Source organism: Pipistrellus hanaki (genome assembly GCF_964339955.1).
Source record: "Pipistrellus hanaki genome assembly, chromosome: 19".
NCBI lineage: Eukaryota > Metazoa > Chordata > Mammalia > Chiroptera > Vespertilionidae > Pipistrellus > Pipistrellus hanaki.
In genome coordinates, this window is record NC_140521.1 from 8,970,376 (window position 1) to 8,991,113 (window position 20,738).

The 20,738-nt window shown below is 59.4% G+C and overlaps 1 protein-coding gene across 1 annotated transcript in view; it reads left to right on the top strand.

Moving 5' to 3' along the window:
- The first annotated feature begins 19,141 nt into the window (after positions 1-19,141).
- The window catches only part of PPM1F (protein phosphatase, Mg2+/Mn2+ dependent 1F), a 28,531-nt gene continuing 26,934 nt past the window's right edge, over positions 19,142-20,738 (top strand). The window contains exon 1 of the mRNA XM_084867842.1: positions 19,142-19,213. The gene's annotated coding sequence lies outside the window, so the exon portion shown is untranslated. The remainder of the gene's footprint in view (positions 19,214-20,738) is intronic.

Here is a 20,738-nt window from a genome sequence, read left to right on the forward strand (position 1 = left end):
TCAATGACTTGCCCAGAGTTGTAACCATCAATGAGAGAGAATGAATCATCGATCAGCTGCCTCCTGCACACCCCCCAACTGGGGATGTGCCCGCAACCAAGGTACATGCCCTTGGCTGGAATCGAACCCGGGACCTTTCAGTCCGCAGGCTGACACTCTATCCACTGAGCCAAACCGGTTTCGGCCCCCACTTCCTTCTTTAATTGTAGCGCCCAAACCCTCCCTCTGGGAGACAGGTTTCAGCCCTGCCTCCTGTCTCCTTGCGGTTCCATTTAGCCAGAAAAGCCTCTTCTTTTTGCAAAAGCCAGTGCTAGGGTACCGGCTTCTGGGTGTGGTGCGTGTGCAGCCCTCTCTCCAGATCAGTCACAACACTGAGGAGGATGGATCTGAGGCGGGGGCTACAGATTGTCCCCGGGGGACAGAGACCCCTGGACACCTGGACCTGAGGCCGTGTCCCGGACACCCACACCCAGAGCTCTCCTCCCACCCTCCCTCCATCCTCCTGCTCCCACGGTGCCTGGAGCAGGTGCCTTGCCCAAGAGAATATTCGCTCGAATCCAGACACAGCTCCTGCCAGTTTCTTTTCTATTTTATTGTTTAAATTATTATAAATAGTAGTACATGTGTCTCCTTTTCCCCAGAGTCCTTCCTTCAGCCGCCCCTAACCCCTGGCACACGCCCTCATCCCACCCCCCACCCCCGTGTCTTGTGTCCATTGGTGTGCTTATATGCGTGCATACAAGTCCTTCAGTTGATCTCTCCCCCCCACCCCCACACCAACACTCCCCAGCCTTCCCGCTGTAATTTGACAGTCTGTCCGATGCTTCACTGCCTCTGTATCTGTCAGCTCCTGCCTGCGTCAGTCCTTGACCGGAAATACAATGCCTTTCCTCCAAATAAAGACCGTCCCCGCTCGATGGACTGGAGGGTCCAAACATGTGTCCATGTCCCCTGACTTATCTCCTCCCTCTCCCCCCCCCCCCCCCCGCCCCCAGCACTTGATTCTGGGAGCTGCCTTCCAGTGAGACTTCCTGGTGGTCAGGTGACCACCCTGAATGACCAGTAATCTGTTGGGCCCCCAACTGGCACGGAACCCAGGACATTCCAAACAAACTGCCCCCCCCAGTGACAGTTGCATAACGAGCTCCTTCAACTGCCAGAACCTGGACCGAGAGCAGTTCACACTTGGGCCTGGCTGAGCGTGGGCGGCGGTGCTGTGTGCAGAGTCCTTTTTCTCTCTTTTCCTTTAAAAAAAAAAATCTTTTTAAAAATATGTTTTTATTGATTTCTTATAGAAAGATAGGAAGGGAGAGGGAAAAGAGAGAAACATCATCCATTGGCTGTTTCCTGCACAACCCCTACTGGGGATGGAGCCCGTAACGCGGGCATGTGCCCTGACCGGGAATCGAACCGGTGCCCTCTTGGTTCATGGGTGGATGCTCAACCACTGAGACAGGTGGGCTGGGCTGCCGAGGCCTTTTTTCATCAAAACCCAGCCTCTGCTGTGCAAACGATAGTCCAAAGACTAGATCCTGCCCCTGTGGTTCCCAGGGCAGTTTCCATGGAGCGGGTTCAGGGAGGACATTGGTGCCTCTGCCCGCGGTTTGGGTAGATGCCAGTTTTCATGCCCGCAGATGGTTTCCTAGTGAATCCTTTGTACGAATCCTCGTGTGCATGCCCTCGGAGGCTCACTATTGAACTGAGGAGCTGGTGTCTGATGACCCGGATCAAAGCATCCTGGAGACCACAGAAACCTGGGCAAGCGACTTATGCTGCTTTGTCTGCAGGTCTCTGCTCCGTAAGGGGGCCTCCTTCAGCAGGCTAATGATAAGAAAAATTCAGATAGACTTCGGAAAAAAAAAAAAAAAATGATGGGTGCTTCCTAGTGCCTACACACGTGTGGAAATATGAAATGTCTGGGAGAAGCATGACATGAGATAGTAGCTGCCCCCAGAGAGGGCACTTGGGCGGCTACGGGGCAGGGCAGGGTGAGGAGTTACTGCTCAATCTGTACGGGGGGGGGGGGGGGGGGGGTGGTGGTGATGATGCTTTGTGGCTGCCATGGAAAGTGTCTGACAATCTGTGGACTCCACAGGAGCCCTGCAGAGGGGGCTGTGACCCATACTTGATGGTTCAGGGCACTGGGGTTTAGGGGCGTTCATGGACTTGCGAATTGTCACAACCCTGATGAGTGACGGACGGATCTGAGACAGGAATGCAGTGGGTTCCCTGGGGGACAGAGATCCCTGAACACCTAAGACCGAGAGATTGTGCCTTGAACCGCGGATCCAATAGCTCGCTCCCTTTCCTGCATCCTCCCGCCCCATTGCTTCGGGGGAAATGGCTAGTGCCCAGAAGAAGGGGTACCGGATCCAGCCCCCCGCCTCTACATTTCAATCCCCGCCTCCAAAACGGGGCTGTGTCCCCAATCAAAGGCCATCTGAATCCAGTCCCAGTCTCCCCCCGACAAACCCCCACCCAGCATCTTCATATACCAGAGCCTTCCTGGTGCTCAAATGACAACCCCGAGTGGCCGACCAGCCATTTGTGTGGCTCCCCACTGTCTGAGCCCAGGGCCTCCCACACCAGCTGCCCTCGGCATTAACTGTCTGGCACTGAGAACTAGCTTCACCTCCACCTGGCCACGCACGGACAATGAGCAGTTTGCCCACGGTGGCTCCGCGGGTGCCGTGTCCCGCCCCCCCCCCCCAGGGTCTGGCTGACTATCGGACTGAGCGGCCTGTGTGGGCTCTGAGGGTGCCAGCTCCAGCCCAGAGACTGGGCTCGCCGTCGTTATCTCCACAGCACCTTTGTGGGGGGAGGGCCCACAATGGCGGTGGGACATGGGTGCTTCTCCGGGTCGGTTGGTCGGTTGGTCGGTCGGTCGGTCGGTCGGTCGGGCCGATGCCCGTTTTGATGCCGCTGCACCGCCCCTGGGGACCCCAGGGGGTCCTCTTACCCGCAGGTGATTCCTGTCGAGTCCTCTCTATGAATCCCTCATGTTTATCTTTTTTTTTTGTCACCTGAGTCACGGTCCTGGAAATTTCATTCAACACGAATGAAGGAAGGGCTCCTGGCCTGTTGCTTGCAGAAGGCCGACTTAAATGGCTGGTTGGTTTCCAGGGGGCGGAGGGCGCACCCTCCCCCTTGCTGACCAGCCGTCCCCGGGGGTGGGTGGGGGGGCGGGTGGAGGCAGCGGATTCTGAGCTGGGCTGAGAGGAGGGGTGCTGCTGCTGGGGGCCGTGGGCTGGAAACACCCGCTTCCCCGGTCTTGCCGGGGCATGGCTTTGGGTGGATGAGCCGGCACGGAGAGCCAGCCCAGCACCGTGACTGAGCATACGAGCTGGCGTCTGATGACCTGCCTGGGGCCACCTCTCCGTCCTCCGCTCCCCGTTCTCTCTGACACGGGGCCTGCTTTCCATCAGGGGCCTCCCCGTGAGGAAATGCAGGTGGGAAAACAGCTGCAGTGAAACGACTGGCTCTCCACGGGCGCCGAGTGAACCCGCCGACACGCAAGGCCTGGCAGGATGAGCAGGCCGCGCAGGGCGGCCGCCTCCGGGGAGGGGCACACGGGGGCTCCGGGGTGGGGCGCACGGTCACCGCTCTCGGAGGACACCTGCCGTTGGCTGTGAGGATCCTGTTAACTCTTCCCAGGATCCCTCCCGGCCACTAACGTGTGGAGGTTGCACGTGACTTAGCTGGAGTCACACCACCTATGACAGGCGGATCTAGACAGGACCGTAGTGGGAATCCCTGGGGACTGAGACCCCCCTGAACCCCCCGAGTCGTCTATGTCAAGTCCTGGCCTCCACCCTCCCTCCGTCCCCCATGCCCGCCCACCCCCAGCTTACAAGGGGGAGACGGGCCGTGTCCGAGCCGAGGGAAGGGCCCGGGCCTCACTCAGCTCCCACCCGCACGTTTCAATTCCAGACCCGCAAGTTTGGGACGTTTTCCCGAAGGCCCCGGACGGGCCTGGGGGGTCCCACCGGCGTCCCTCCTCCCCCCCCCCCCCGCGTTCTGGCGCGTTGGCACCCGAAGGAGCGCCCCCCGAGGGTGGCCAGCGTGCGCTCGGCTCCCTGGGGCCAGCCGTCCCGCGGCAGCTCTCAGAGGCAGGAGCTGGGCCCCGATGGGGGGGGTCATGCACCTTGGCCAGAAGGGGGAGCTGCTGGGCCGGCGCCCTGGGGGTCTAACGGAGGACGTGGCACTCCTCCCCTCCCTGTGGGCACTCCTCCCCTCCCTGTGGGCACTCCTCCCCTCCCTGTGGGCACTCCTCCCCTCCCTGCCGACCGCTGGTGCTCCCCAAGCCCTGGCTGAGAGTCAGCACCTCACCCACTCATCCTGCCTAACTACAGCCTGGTGCCTCCACACCTCTCGCCCCTCCCCGGACCCTGCAGTGGCCAGGGACAGAGACCCGTGTTCTCATAAAGGGACCATCCTCACCCACAGCCGGGAGCCCCGGCTCAGGACCCCCTCTGATCATCACCCCACCTCTTCCCCGGTGTGTACCCCGCCTTCCCGCGGGCCCTGGGCTTCCTCACCCCTCTCCCAGCAGCAGCACCCTGGCACCCGGCGGGCCCGGGCCCGGGGAGGCGGGGGGGGGGGGGGCGGCCGGGGGGAGGGAAGGGGGCAGAGATCCCTGGGTTCAGACTGTGGCGCCTGGTTTCCGATTTTGGCATTCAGGGCAGGAGGGCTGCCTGCCTGGTTTTTTGGGGGGCAGGGAAAGCAGTGTGTGTGTGTGGGGGGGGGGGGGGTCCTTCTGCAGCTATTCTCTGGAAGACTGTGTAGGAGACTGGCGTGATTTCTGAAATACTCGGTGGAAATCAGAGCAGGCCACTCGGGCCTGAAGTCGACTTTGTGGGGGGACGGAGGGATTTTCCTTTTGCATTTTTACTGTTGTTCTCACCGAAGAACCGGGACCCTCGACCCTTCCGGGGGGCGGGGAGGGGGGCGGCGGGCGGTGTAACCCTCTAACACACGGAGCGAGAGACCCTGGCCAGGGCTCCTTTCCCTGTCTGTGTTTTTTAGGTTGGTATTTACCGATGGCAGAGCACCCAGATCTTAAGTGCAAAGCTTTACGGTTTCTTATAAACACAAGCACGTTTGTTGTCAACACCCAGTTCAGCCTGCAGAAGGTCCCCAAGGACCCCGGGCAGCTCCCTGGGGAGGGAGATAAGGCCTAACGTCTTAGGTTACAAGAATGGCATCGGTTCCTCCGTGTCTATTCCAAGCACCATGGCTGTGCCTCATTACTCGCTCCATAGAGGGGCGGCAGCACCCCTCAGAGCTGGAGAGCTCGGGAAACCGGAGGAAGTGTGTGTGTGGGGGGATCAGGGAGGGTAAGGGTGACAGGGCCAGGTGGACAAGATGCTTCCAGAAGCATTTGGGCTTTGACTGTGGAAAACGGCTGCACAAAGTGCAGTGAGTGAGGTGCGGGTGGGAGCCGAGTGAGGCCCGGGCCCCTGCCGGCCCCTGGCCCCTCTGTAAGGGCGCGTTCTGTATTTCTGTCTCATTTTGTATCCAATTGACTGGTGGGCGCTGTTCTGTATTTCTGTCTCATTTTGTATCCAAACGGGCGAGTCTATCTTGGACCTGGACACACTTGAGCACCTCACCAGGCACCTTCCGCTGAACCACCAATCTGCACCCGCCAGATACCCTGGGCCCTGGCTCCTGCATGGACCCCACATTAAGCCACCGATCAGAGTGTTGGGAGTACACTAAGCCCGCCCCCCCCCCCGCCCCCATTCCTTCCCGTCCCTCCCCTCAGGAGGCGAGTTCCCCTCTGCATGTATTGCCTTTCTCCTTGCGAGACAGGCCGAGACAGGCCCGGTGGGTCTCTCTCCCCTCAGAAAGCCTGCGGTCCCGGTTTTCGGCTCCCGGTGGGTTTTCTCAACATCAGAATGTGTAAAAAAAAAAATAATAAAACCAGGTGGAGAGAAAATGTTGCACGTAAAGCCTCTCTCTGGGCCTGCATCTGCACAATGAGATTGGGAAGGCTGAAAGGCCGATTCCACTGTAACCCTGATGTGTCTTTGGGCGGAGGAGGGCCTAGCCATCGGAATCGGTGCCAACAGCGTTAGGTCACTGCCCCTTCCTCCGCAATCCGGTCTTGCGAGACCTAGATGCTCGCGTTTTGCAGAGGCCATAAACCATGAACGATACACACGCACCTCCCCTCTCCATCTCCCCCCTCCCGCGGCAACAAAATAACTGGCAGCAAATTTCCTGACCTGGGAAAGGAGCGGCATGGAGGCAGCTCTCGATTCTTGGGCCCTCGCCTCCCTTAACCACCTTCCCCGACTGCGTGTGAGCTCCGTGCCCCGGAGGCAGGGCTGAGGCCTCCCCCCCCCCACCACCGGGTCCCGGCATTCAGAGGGATGGAGCAGAACGTGCACCACAAGAGCAGGGGAGAAACACACACACACACACACACACACACACACACCCGGGGAGACCCAGGGACGGATGCAGAAGGGCCTTCCTCAAGGTCCCGGGAGCCACCTTGGGCCCTGACGTGTCCCCCCCCCCCCCCCCCCGGGGCCTGCTGGCGGCTCGCGCTCTCTCTGATTTCACTGTCACTGCTGCTGTCCGGTGCTGTCCGTCCGCTGAGCGTCTATAAATGTTCTCCAGGAGGGACTGAGCCCGAGCACTCGGCTGGGCAGCCTTCAGGTGGCCGATCTCCTTCCCGGACAGTAGAGTTGATGCCGAGAAAGGGGGGGGGGGTTCTAAGACTCCAGGGGGAAAAAAGGATGAGTCCCTCTCCCCGAGGTCTGGTGACACGGCCCCTCCACCCCACGCACTCAGCACGACCCAAGTCACGAGGCCTTCACAGCGAAAACGATGAGGGACCTGGAGCGTTTGTATTTCCCCCTAATAAAACCCCCTCCCCCGCCCCAACCCCAGGCACCCGCACCCTCTGCCCGTGCCTTTCCGTGTAAAAACCACGATGCTCTGGTAACTGGAAAAAAAAATAATAATAAAGCTGTATGGTTTAATGTATTCCCGTGTATTAGGAAGGTTACAGAAGACACTGCTGTTTAAAACGGCATGAGATCGATTCTATTTGATTTATTTACAGATTTAGGTGAGCTGTGTATGTAGGTGATTTACCTGAGACTTAAAAAAAAAAAAAAAAGCAGCCAATGAAATGGTTGCATTAGAGACGGCTGCATTGTGTGGAGTGTGGGCCCGGGGCGCCCGCCAGGCTGGCCCAGCTCATGCCGGGTCCGGGGTGTGCGTGAGAAGCAGCAGCGGTCGCAACGCCCTTCCTGGTCCCCCCGGGGCCCCTGGAGTCCTGGGCTGCGGCAGTTGAAGCTCAAAACTCACTTTTAATCTCCCGGGGTCCGTCCCCTTAGCCACTGAGCCGCGCCACCCGCCGTTCCCCGCGGGCCCGGCCACAGGGCCCCGCCAGCAGGCCTGGCTGGCTTTCCCGCACAAAGAAACGAGAACAGACTTTATTACAACTTACGGAGAAGACAAGAGAGTTCTGGGCAGTCGGTGGGGAGAGGGGCACAGTCGGCTGTAGGCTGGATGTAGGCTGGATGTAGGCTGGATGTAGGCTGGATGCAGGCTGGATGTAGGCTGGCGACCAGCACTAGGTGCGGGCAGCGTAGGGGGGGAGTGAGAGGGCTCCCGCCTGCTGGAGGCCCGCAGGGAGGCTGGCTAAGAACTCTGTCAGCTGTCCTGAGGCTCAGACCCCTGGCTCCGGGGGACCCCAGCCTCCGACCCCTGGCTCCAGGGGAACCGCAGGGCGGGGCAGGGCTGGCAATGGGGTGCTTTATCTCTGGGCGCCCGCCCGCCCGCCCGGCTTGCTCCCGGATGGCACAGCCCAGCCTGGGAGGCGGGGGTGGGGGGTGGGGGGCAGGGCTGTGTCTGGAGAAAGCTGTGTCTTCAGGCCAGCATCTGCCGCCTGGGCCTAGAGGAAAACGACTTGGTTGATGGCTCAGCGGTTTTGCATGCAGCCGGCCAGCCAGCCAGCCAACCCCCGGACGGGCGACGAGAGGGCCCTGCCTAACACTAACAGCAAGGATGCTCCTGGGCGTGCCCGCCCAGAGGCCAGGCTGCCGGGGGCGGGGGCCGAGGCGGATGCCCCGCTAGGGGCAGCCTTGCTGGCAGTGGTGGCGCTGGGTCCCCGGGCCTGGAAGGAAGAGGGCCCTTCTTGGGGGCACCGACTGCGATGGCCGAGGATGGGGCTCCAGGTGGGAGCTGGAGCGCCTCCAGACGCGTGGTGGCCACCAGGGGGAGCTCTGGGGAGAACCGCTGCCCCGGAGAGCTCCTGCCCAAGCTCCCCCAGGGTGGTGGGTGGTGCGGGAGGGGGCGGGGGGCGCCCCACTAGCTTCCGCAGTCATGCTGAGTGTTGCAAAGGTGCAGCCCGGACCTGGGGGAGCTGCTCTGCTCCGGGGAGGGGGGGGCCCCCCCGCAGGTGCTGCACAAACCCCCACCCGAAAGTGGGCGGGGCTTGGGCAGCACAACTTTGGGCTGCGCTACCCTTGGGTCCCGCATCAATGACACCACTGGGCCTGTGGGTGGCAGCTGCAAAGCCAGAGGCAGGGGTTATGCCAGAGGCTGGGGTTACGCTATAGGACGAGGTTATGATATAGGATGAGGTTATGATATAGGACGAGGTTATGCTAGAGGTTGAGGTTATGCCTGATGTCATCCGCAGGATGCGGTAATGCCAGAGGGTGGGGTTATGATAAAGGCTGGGGTTATTCTGAGGATGCGGTTATGCCAGAGGGCGAGGTTATGCCAGAGGCTGTTATCCTAGAGGTTGTGGTTATGCCAGAGGCTGTGGCTGTAACAGAGGCAGGGGCTATGCTAGAGGTTGGGGTTATGCCAGAGGGGACTACATCTGGGTTGGCAGCAAAGACTGGCCGGACGCTGGCGCGGGCGGGCGCCCACGGGTATAACGGGCCTGCAGGAGCTGTCTGGGCGCCGCTGCCCGCCCGCGGCCGGCCGGGAGCAGAGAGGCTGGAGCCCCCCGCTTTCCACTCCGGGCAGAGCTGTCAAAGGCGCTGGCACTGAGCTGCTGCCCACCCATCAGGGGCCCCACCGGGGTCTGTGCGGTGGCTCCAGGGTTCATGGGCGGGGTCAGAGTCAGAGCTGAGGCGGGGCTGCAGAAACAGTGCCGGCAGGCTGGAGGCCCCGTGACCACGGCTGGACTGACCCTGGAAGGCCCCCGGAGGGCCTGGGGGAAGTCGGGAGGAAACGGGGGGGGGTGCCCCCGAGAGGAGAGACGAGGCAGGGGGGTGGTGTCCATGGTGGTGAGCCCGGTGTCAGAGGAGCACTGGCCACCTGGCGGGGCGGGGCGCCGGGAGCAGGGATGGGGCGCGGCTTTGAGAGGAGGCTGGAGTGTCTACAGACGTGGGGGTGGGGGACTCTGCGGTGGGAGCAGCGGGGGAGGAGGGGGGAGCAGAGCCTGTGCACCCCGCAGCTGAGGTTGATGCCTAGGGCTGCAAAAGACCTCCCCCTCCCCCCACATCCAGTGGGGGCTTCAACAGGAAGTGAGGAGCAGGTGCCGGGTGGCGGCGGCGGGAGCGGGCCTGCGGCCGCGGCTGAGCTGGGTTTGCACTGCCCATGCCCGCTGCGGGGAGGGAGCATGGGTGGGAGGCCTGCACACCCACCACCCGCCCCCCCTGCTTCCCCCCCACCCCCCCCCACACACACACACGTGAGCCCTGCTGAGGCCTGGGAGGAAGCGGGGGCACCAGGCACCAGGGCTGGGCGGTGAGGGTGAGGAGTGCCTGGCAGGGGCTCCCATGGGGAGAAGGGGGGGCGTGAGCTGTGCCTCCGCGGACACAGAGGATGCACAGTGGCGCCCCCTCTGGCGGATCCGGGATGGCCACTGGGCCCGGGCGGCCTGCTCCCTCCCGCCTCCCGCCGGCTGGGGGCTCTGGCCCGGGAGGGGAGGGGAGGGGAGGGGAGGGCAGGGGCCGGCGGGGCAGCCGGGGTCGTCGGATCGGGCCTTGCAGCCGCCTAGCTAGGGGGCAGGGATGGGAAGGCTCAGAGCCCCGCAGCCCGAGGGGCCTGGGTCTCGCCCGGAAAGGAAAAGCGCCTGGTGCCCAGGACCTCGAAGCCCTCGCCCGGCCCGGCCTGCGGGCGCGGCGACAGGGAAGCTTGCGTTTTCTGCGCCCAGAACTGTCACCGGCCGGGGGGAGACCATCCAACTGTTTCTGTATCCCCTCAGTGTCCACCCCTTCCTGCTGCATCTTCGTCCTTTTCGCGCTGGCTCTTCCTCACTGTCTCTGAGGGCCTCTGAGCCAGCCTGGCGCCCCCCGGGCACCGGAGGGAAACCTCGACAGCAGCTGCGGGAGCTGGTGATGGCGCTACTTCAGGGACAGGAGCTCACCCGGACCCCCCCGCCCCCCCGGATGTCCCTTCTCGTCAGGGGCACCTCCTGGGTTCTCTGCGGAGGCCGGGAACCCGGGCACAAAGGAAGAGAGCCCCTCCCCTCCCCCCTCCTGGCCCCCCAAAAGCCTAAATGCAGATGGTGCTTCCCAGGGCAGCCGGGCCCCGCTAGGACTGTGCGGCCTCTTCCCGCCCCCCACCCCCGCCCCGGGCTCCGGGACCGCCGCTCCGGGTTGGCGTCCGGCCCGCCCGGGGCTGTGACGGGTCGGAGGCCGCTGGCTGGGGGCTCGTGGCGGCCGAGCTGACGGCGCCCGGCGCTGCGGTGGCCGCCCCTGCGGGCGGGGCCGATGCGGGTGCCCGCACAGGGCCCAGCGCCGGGGGAGGCTGTGGCACCGCTTGGAAACCAGCTCAGCAGACGCTCGCTCACACGATAGCCCGTGGGTAGATGCTTGTGAACCCAGGGAACTCGCGGGGAGTGGGGAAGGGGGGCCGGGCCCGCGGACGAGATGCCGGGGCTGAAGGCGGGGGCAGAGCCTGCCCGGCAACAGCCCCCGGGGCATTCGGGGGAGGCCTGTCCTTGGGCAGAGGGCGAGCGCTCCGCTGGCTGCCAACGCTGCTGAAGAGGGCTCGCTGCGGGGCCGTGCTGGGATGCACGCGGAACGCGGCAGAAGTGCCAGGCAGGGGGGGCGGGGAGGGCTCAGGGGGGAGAGGCAGGTGCAGAGGACCCGGGAGGACCGGGGCCAGCGAAGGTGCCGATCCACCAGGGTCTCGGGCACCTTGCCTGATGTGCTGAGGGCTGGGGGCGCTGGCTTGAGGGCCCCGTCCCTGTGCCCCCGCCAGCCTCAGAGGGGCTAACGGTGCAGCACCGAAGGGCGAGGTGCCCTGTCAGGCTGAGGGGGGACTCGGGGGGCGGGCAGGGTCCTGGCACAGCCGCCTACCTGTGATTCCTCCTGCCCTCTGCCCTGAGGAGGAGGGGAGGAGCCACTCAGACTAAAAGCGCCCAGGCCACTCGGGTCACGCTGGGTGACACCTGAAGGTTTTGGGTGGAAGAGGCGGGGAAGGGTACACCTAACATGTGACTCTAAAATTCCAATGGTGGGCGATTGGCCCAGAGAAATGAGAGTCAACGCTCTCACAAAAAGCTGTGCGCGGGCATCTTGCCGTGTCATCCACAACTAGGAGACAGAGGACTCTCGAAGCTGTCTGAGATGTGGTAGCGATCACAGAAACTGCTGTTTGAATTTTAACCCTGCTCTTCTGGCTGCTGCACTTGTTTAAACACTGGGTCCTTCCCTCGGCTTCCGGATGGAGACCGAGGCTGAGGCAGTTTTCCTGGGCCCAGGGCCAGAACCACAGGAGATTGGTTCCCACGGACTCAGTAGCTCCAGGGGTAGAAACTGCTGATAACCTTTAGAGATTAGCCCGTTGAGCTCTGCTTCTGTGTTATTTGCTATCGCAAGATAGGGCCACATTCCAATGTCCGGGGCGGGCTGTTCCCAGCCTTTAGAATTTAGAACCAAGGAGAATTCCTGTGGTTTGGACCTTTAAAAGGACTGCCTGCACCTGGAATTAGTGTGGAGTCTACCTGAGTGTGGTGCTCTCGCGGCTGTCCTGGCCAGTTTTCAATAAATCCTTGCCTCCTTTCTTAATCCTCAGCCTCCGGCCGTCTTATTTGGAGCCCAGGGTTTGACCCCACAACCCTGTCCGGCTCGTCTTGAGTGCATTTGTCATTATTCTCCCGTTGTTCTGGGGGAAGAACACGGAGTAGACGCCTCGGTCCACGCTCTGATCGGAGCTGACGTTTTACCAGCGAAGGAGAAGGCAGACGCCTCACAGCCACGCGGACTCTCCGCCTCCCCTGCTGTGTGTGTTGTCCTATGTCGCCTTTCCGGGACTGGAGACTGTGGCGGGGTCTGTTTTCCCCCTTCAGGTCTCCAGTGACGGAGACAGGAGCCCCCGCGCTGATCCAGAGCCTCAGCGTTTACCTGCTGCTCCGGCTTTGTCCCTGCGGCTCCCGGCTCCCCTCTCGTCCCCTGTCGCCTCGGCTTGAGTTTTCCGAAAAGCGGAGCGTGAGACAAGGGCTTGCATGCTCTGGCCAGCGATCCCCAGGGACAGTTGTGGTGGACACGGAGGAAGCACCATTCCGAGGGCGGGGATTAGCTCGATCGTTACTGTGTGCCGCCTGGGTCTGGTCCCCCTGGGGACCCGGGGAGGGGCCACGTGCCCTGCGCCTCTCTCGGGAGGGGGGAGGGAAGAGGCACCCCCTGGTTCCTGTCTTCCCACTGGCCAGGGGTGGCTCCATGGGGTGTGAGCCCTAGGACTGGGGGCTGCAGGACACCCCTGTTTGCTAAGGGGACCAGATTTTAACATTGGTAAAGAGGGACACCATTGATCGGGAAGGGGGGGGGTCTTGATGAAAAATTTGGTCTATATGTTAATAGCATGAAAAGGCAGAAGTCCTTCTGCTAATGCTAATTTCTTTTCTTCGTCCCCATAAGTTGTTTTCCGAAAAAATTCCTGTATTTTGGAGGAAGATGCAGCAGTATTTAAATATCTTTCATGTATCTGTATCTCCCAGTGCTTTAAATATCATTCTTCCTGCCATGCAAAATAGAAAATTCACCATTACATTTCTCACATATTACCATGTAATCGCTTTTGGTTTTTTTAATGAAAGGAAATCCACTTCTTAGATCATCGTTGAATTTGCATCCCTCTTTTCTTACTTGTTATGTTAAAAATCTAAAAAAAAATAATTTAAAATTATAAATTATTATATACATATTGCTTAAAAACACAGTAAGTAGGTACATATAATTACATGAACATATTTTATTGTTAGTATATAAATTAAATTAATTTGGTTGTTATAAAGTAACTATATTTTTAAAATTATTTAAATTTTAATCCTATATTTCTTTCCAAATAATAACAATACTAACTTGTATCATTTTTCCTCTGAATTTGCCGTAACGTAAGTCATGTCACTTTCAAGGCCGGCACTAGACTTTTTGCCGTCACTATAAAATATAAATAATATGAGTACTGTCTGCTAAATTCAAGAAAATTTATGTATTTATTAAAAAAATAAATTACTTACCTAAATTATCTGAATAGCTGATTTGTAATGACATCACTTGTTTAACTAGCTTACTAGCACGCAGTACGATGTGTATCGTCTGAGAGACAGTTACAAAATGTTTTCCTCCTTGCCAATCCCCAAAAATGCCATTGTTCATTAAGTCCAAACAATGGTGGTCGAATTCTAACAACTGATCAACAATGTGAACTTTGATAAGCTGTTCTCGATAATCAGTTCTCAACAATTATTTGTTATTATTAAAGTTTAACATTATAAAATTAGCAAAAATAATATAAAACTCATATCCTGGCTAAATAGCCACATGGCCGCCGAAACCCGTCTACTCCCTTCCCGTTCTCCCACCGTTCCCTAGCTTGTCGTTGCATTCTTTCCAAAAATTGGGACTTGTTTAAAACGGCCACGGGGCGAAGGACAAATTGTTGAAAATCGGGACTGTCCCGCCAAAATCGGGACGTCTGGTCACCTTACTCTTTGCCCACAGATGTCTCCTGGGGGGCAGCAGAGAGTACCAGCCGGGTGGAGAGATCACCCAATACAGTCTGAAAGGGTGCTCTGACTTTCCCCATCCCGGCATGCAGACCCCTCTGCAGTGCTGACTCCGCAGTTCCTGCCACTGAGCGCCGGGTCCGGTTTTTCCATCACCGGAAGCCGAAGCCGGCGCGTGCCTTGCTTCGACCAAGGAGACGTGAGCCAGCGAGCAAAGACTTAAAGAGGGTGTGCCCCCCGCTTCTCCTGCCGCTGTGAGAGCCCGGGAGCCGTGTGAACAAGCTCAGACCAGCCCGTGGGAAACACGACGCTGAGCCAACCGCCAGGCGTGAGAGTGAGGGAAGGTGTGGCCGACCTTCGGTTTCAGGTGAGCCGGTCCAGACCAGAAACACGGCTCAGCCGATCCCCAGGGCCGGGAGCAAGCGGACCGGTGCTCCATGGAGGGGCGGTTGGTTGTGGGGCGTACGCGGACAGGGCTGCGGGCATCGTGTGGGCTGCTGGGACCGGCTGCGCCCGAGGTCAGTACCCACGGACCCTTGTGGGCCATTGTTGGAAGCTGCCCACTGAGAGGTGTGGACAGGGAACCCGGGAGCCTGCTCAGCCTTGGAGCTCTGGAAGGTCAGAGCCAGCCACCCACCGCCTAGTTGAGACAATGACAGCTAAAGCAACCTCCACCTTTCAGCCTTACGTGAATCCCTGCTGATTGGCTATTAGTAGAGCTATGGGTGGATCCCAAGATCTTAATAAAAGGGATCCCTAAGCCAGAGCAAGGCGAAGTCCTCCCCCTTGAGTTGGGCTCCCGCCTGGCCCCCGGTATTTCCAAGTTAACATTTTCTAGTCTCTTTCATTTGTGCGCGGCGGCCTCCAGGGCCTGGACCCGGAACCTGAACCCGGAACCACGCGGGATGTGAGAGGGGTTCACTACAAACTGGAGCCCAGATGTGGGACACTACAGGTCGTTAGGTCCTCCTGGTTTTGGTTAAACTAAATTGAATCTGGTCCCTGTCACTTGTCACAAAAAGGGCCCTTGATGGCCCACGGTTGGATAGACTGTGCAAGCCAATGGGTGAGAAGGATGAAGACATTGGCCGGTGAGTGGCTGGTCGGCTTGGCCCTGGCGTCCAGGCTGGATGGAAAAGGAAATGACATCAGAATGGAGTGGGAAGGTGAGCGTCAGCAGTTCAAGGTCCTTCCTCCTGGAAACTGTAGGATTTCCCTCTCGGGATCTGCTCTTGGAACTGGGTCACACCCAGCGGCTTCCCCCTGATCTCCCTCGGAGACCCTGAGCTCAGGGTGCCTCCCATCGGCCCGTTTTCCACAGGCTCCCGGAGGCCGCCGAGCTGGAGCACGCTCCTGCTTACAGGTAGGCACACTAGGGAGACCCGTCCCTGACCGTCATCCGAATTGGTCATGTATTTAGGCAAGGCGAAGCTCGGCTGGGCCCTGGCTGGTTTGGCTCAGCGGATAGAGCATCGGCCTGCGGACTGAAGGGTCCCGGGTTCGGTTCCAGTCAAGGACACATGCCAATCAAGCAGGAGGCAGCCGATCAGGGATTCTCTCTCATCGTTGTTGTTTCTGTCTCTCTCTCCCTCTCACTTCCTCTCTGAAATCAACATATATATATATGAGCTCAGATGGGCTCATGGATCACAGGAGCTTTTTTTTTTTTATCTGGGTGCCAGGGAAGAAAGCTGCATCCAGTCTTAAGTTTACTCAAAGGACAGAAACTTCCTATGATTATTAGTTTTATTTCTAATAAATGCAATATTTGATTCTTCGTTAGTTTATTTCCCCCCTCCAATTTTGTTACAAATTTGGGTGCAGCATAGAGCAGTATGATATTTATTATACATCCTTAAATTCCAAATAAAATGGATTTCAGAATTAAGTAGTGAAAAGAATAAGTAAATGGCCCTAGCTGGATTGGCTCAGTGGATAGAGCGTCCGCTTGCAGACTGAAGGGTCTCGGGTTCGATTCCAGTCAAGGGCACATGCCCAGGTTGCGTGCTTGATCCTATCCATGATTCATTGTTGAGGTTTCTATCTCTCCCTCTCCCTTCCTCTCTGAAATCAATAAAAAAATATATATTTTAAAAGATGACTTTAAAAAAAAAAAAAGGAATAAGCAAATGTAACACTCTGTTGCCCATTAATCACATTTACGACATTATTCAACACGAGGACGGAGATCCCACGGAGCAATACAGGAGACACACTGGTTCCAGTAAGCGCGGCCTGTGGTGGCACAGACAGGCAGTTACGTCAGGGCATTCCGGCTCCTCTGGTTGGTAAAGGGGATCCGCTGGGCAGTACATCTCACGTGGGGGTGTGGGCCACGTGGACACCCCACTGCAAGTGGCCTGGAGTCTAGGGGTGAGGTTTGCACCTCCTTCCCAAGGTCGCAGCTCAGTGGTGGTTTGAAAGCCCGGGACTAATACGATCCCATCTCTATGGTGAGCCTGGCAGTGTGTGAGGGCACAGGGAGTGGCAGAGCCGGAGGAGGGAGGTGTTACAACCACCTGCGGGTGGTGAGGGGGAAGCAGAAGGCTGAAGGTGGGGGCTCCAGAACAGGAGACATTTGGAGACCAGGGAGAGTTCGGTCAGGGTTGGGGGGCAGAGACAGGAGGGAAACCCAGGCTGAGCTGCTTGGGAGACACACACACACACACACACACACACACACACACCCCGTGCTGCTCCTTCTCCCCCTCGCCCGCCCGCCCGCCCGCCCTGGGCACAGCTTTGTGCGAACAGAGGCTCTGGCGGGGTGGGGTGGGCCTCGCCGAGAGGCTCCTCAGGAGCTGGGGTGTGATGGAATGCAGACGGGGAGGGGCGGACAGAAGCCACAGGGCACGAGGAATCCCACAGGCATGCCCTGGGCCCGGTGCCAGCGAGGGGCGCGCTCCTAGCCAAGCCCCGGGGCCTTGCTCTGCCTCCTCGCCCAGCTGCCAGCCTCGGAGGGAATCAATAGCTCCGACACAGGTGAGGAGGCCCGCAGACACCTGCCAGGGCGGGAGACCCAGTCCCGGGTGTCACCTCACCGACACCGTGGTTCTCAAACTTCACCCCACGGTCACCCTGCCGCGCGGCTGGTCCAGACACACTTTGAGAAACACTGATGCAGGTTCTCACAACTCTATGGGGTGGGTTGCTTGTTATTGTCCCCATTTTTCTGGGGGAGAGACTGAGGCTGGAGGGAACCTAAAAAAAAAATGTCCAAGGTCACACAGGTTATAAGTAGCCACCTCAGGCCTTGCTGACGACAGGATCTGAGGGGCGAGGGGTCATTAGGAGGATGGGATAAGGCACCCCCCCCTTCACCCCGCTTTATCTGCCCAGACACCCCCTGCCTTCCAGACCCACCCCCATCCCGGGCGGTTACCTTTCAAATTGGCCAACCGCAGTTCTCCAGGTTCCTGGCTTCACTAAAACTTTCCTTAGTGACGCATCCCAGGGGCCTTAATTCCTGGGAAGGAAGGACACAGGCCAGTGTGCGGACACAGGTCACGGGGGCAGGGCCACCACAGAGCTATTGCGGACCCTTCCTCCATAAAATAGATTTAAAAAATACTTTAGCCCTGGCTGGTTTGGCTCAGTGGATAGAGAGCATCAGCCTGTGGATGGAAGGGTCCCCGGTTCGATTCTGGTCAAGGGCACATGCCTGGGTTGTGAGCTCGACCCCCACCCAGCAGGGGGCGTGCAGAAGGCAGTTGGTCAATGGTTCTTTCTCATCATTGATGTTTCTAACTTTCTATCCCTCTCCCTTCCTCTCTGTAAAAAAAAAAAAATTCCCCCCCCCCAAATTATACTTTAGAACTGCATTGATATGAAGATGAATATATCAGTATTATATACTAAAAGATTTGTCTTTCACCTAAAAGTTCATCTATTTCTTTTGGTGTTAAATCACTTTTGTGGGCCTCTGTGCTAGCAAAAAAGTGGCCCCTAAAGATGTCTCGATCTTTCTGGCCCCTAAGTGGCAAAAAGGAATCACGATTGCAGATGGAATTACTCCTAAGATTGCCTTCATCTGCTTTCAAAGAGGGAGGTGATCCGGGTCATCGGGGGGGGGGGGGGGGGCCGATGTCGCCACAAGGGTCTTTCCTCGGAGGATGGAGAGACACAGGCAGAGGAGTGGCGCATCATCAGAAGCTGGAAAAGTGAGGAAGCAGAATCCCACCAAAGCCCCGGAGAGGAATGCACCCGCCGACACCGTGAACTCGGCCCATTGAGACCGTGTGGACTTCTGACCTCCAGAACTGTCAGTGAATTTGTGCCAGTTTGTGGTAATTGTCATAGCAGCAGAGACATATACACTTGAGTGGCCAGATTTTTTTGATCTCTGAACGCCTAATAATCTGGCCACTCAGTAGTGTATATCCTATGTAATAAAAGGCTAATATGCAGATTGTCCCCTCGACTGGGAGTTCGACCGGCAGGCAGGCAGGCCAGCTGCCCATGTCCCCTCCCCCTGGCCAGGCTGGCCGGACCCCACCCATGCATGATTTCATGCACCGGGCCTCTAAAATATATATATAATATATATAATATATATTATATATATTATATATATTATATATATCATATATACATATACATATACATACTAAGTGGCTAGATTATTATGCGTTCAGAGATCATAATAATCTGGCCACTCAGTGTATAGGTCTCTAAAAGCATGGTGGGTGGTCCTAACCGGTTTGGCTCAGCGGATAGAGCGTCTACCTGTGGACTGAAAGGTCCCAGGTTCCATTCTGGTCAAGGGCATGTACCTTGGTTGTGGGCACATCCCCGGTGGGGTGTGTGCAGGAGGGCAACTGATCGATGTTTCTGACTCTCTCTTCCTCTCTAAAAAAATCAATATTTTTTAAAAATAAAAAGTATGGTGGGTGGCCTGGGCCTCCTTTCCTGAGGGATGGTGGGCCCTGGATATTCCGGGCGCGTATCCGTGCTGCACAACGTGCTTAACTTGTGGGCGCTGTGAAATAGGGACTTCTTGTCCCCTGGCCTCCATTCCAAGGCCAGAGAAGTGAAGCAAGCCCCCTGCGAGCAGCCAGAACCCGGGAGGGCCGCTCTTCCCCTGAAATGAAAGGACCGCGGTCACGAGCCTGGAGGCCGCCAGGGGGCAGCAGAGGCCTGTCCCCCGCGCCCCCCCCATCCTCCCGCCCTGGCCGGACTGCGCCTGCGCGACGCCCGCGGCGCCGGGGCACGGGAAGTGGGCGGGGCCGGCCGGCGCGGCTCGCGGAACGGAGCGCGGGGCGGGCGGCTGAGTGGCAGGTGAGGCCCGCGGGGACCGGGGGCGCGGGGATCGGGGCGCGGGGCTGGGGGCGGGCTCCGGTGGGGGTGGGGGGTCTAGTGGTGCAGGGGTGACGTGGGGGCGCTGGGGACCGGGAGGGGCGGGACGGGGTGCTGCCGAGGCGGGGAGGCCGAGGTGGAGACTCCAAAGGGTCGGGGGGCCGAGTGGGGGGCTGAGGAGCCCGAGGCGGGGAATTGGGGGGGCGCTGGGGAGCCGAGAGTGCAGGGCGCCTGGCGGGGGTGTGGCCGGGCCAGGGCCAGGTGGGGACCGAGGGCCAAGGAAGAATGGGGGGTGCTGCTGAGGGGTGAGCCGCCCCGGGTTGTCGGTTTGTCCGGAGTGCGGCCCCTCCCCACCTCGCCGCCCCCCTCTGGGGTGCTGGGGCCGCGCCCCCGGCCCACACCCCCGCCTCCCCGGCCCCTGCGCCTCTGCAGGACCGCGTCCCAGCCCCGGTGCCCCCACCCCTGGCCTGCCGCCGCCCTCGGGGCGCCCACCCCCTCCCCCAGGTGTGCCTCGGGGGCTTTGCTGGAAGCCGCGGGCTGGGCTGCAGCAGCGTCAGCGGGACACGTGTGAGAGGGAGCAGGGGAGCCGCCCCTGCAGCTGTGCGACCTCAGGCGAGCCCCTCGGCCTCTCTGTGCAGGAGGGAGAAGCAGCGCCCTCCCGGGTTCTGGCTGCTCTGGTTGTAAGGGTTTCAGTGCAGGGCCTGGCAGGGTGGGGCCCAGTGGATGGTGATGGACTCCCCCCCCCCCCCCCCCCCCCAGCCAGGCACACATCCTGAGTGACACACGTCCTCATGGCATTCCCCGGGGCCCCGTCTTTGGGTGGGGCTGTGCTCCCAGCTGTGCTCCCACTTGGCCAGAGACACTCTGAGGGCCGGCACTCACTCTGAGGCCATCGCCCGCTCCCTTCTGGCCTTTATGCTCATGTCCGTCCCGTTGTCAGGTTTCACTCCTCCTGCAGCCCAGGTGGAGCTAGAATAAGGAATAAGGGCATCTTTGATCCCAGGGACCTCAGGGGGCTGTGCACCGTCCCTGAGCCTGTTTCTTCGCCGGCCACGTGGCCGAACGAACGGCTTGTGCTTTCTGCTTAGCGGTCGGAGGTAAACAAACAGAGATGCCGCTGTGAAAGCCATCAGCCTCCACACGAGTTCCTTGGGAGAATTCCCCCGAGATCCCGCCGGATGCCAGCCCTGCCTTAAAAGCCTTTCTCCGCTGCCCGCCGTGTCCGTGTCCCAGGGAGGGTTTCAGCTTTCTCTGTGAAGGTTCCCGGCCTCAGGCCGCACCTCGCAGCCCACTCCACCCACTGGTGGTGGCAGGAAGCCGGCCCCTCCCGCTGCCATCACACCTGCGGGCTGCCCGGGGTGCACAGGGCAGTGTTAGCCCCTGAGGGGGCGGGGTGGGCTTCCTGACCTCGGGGAGCTTACGATCTAGTGAGGAGGCCAAGCCTGTGAAAGTGGTGGTGGTTGCTCAACAATGCCACAAAACTTCCCGTAAAAATGGGTAGAATGGT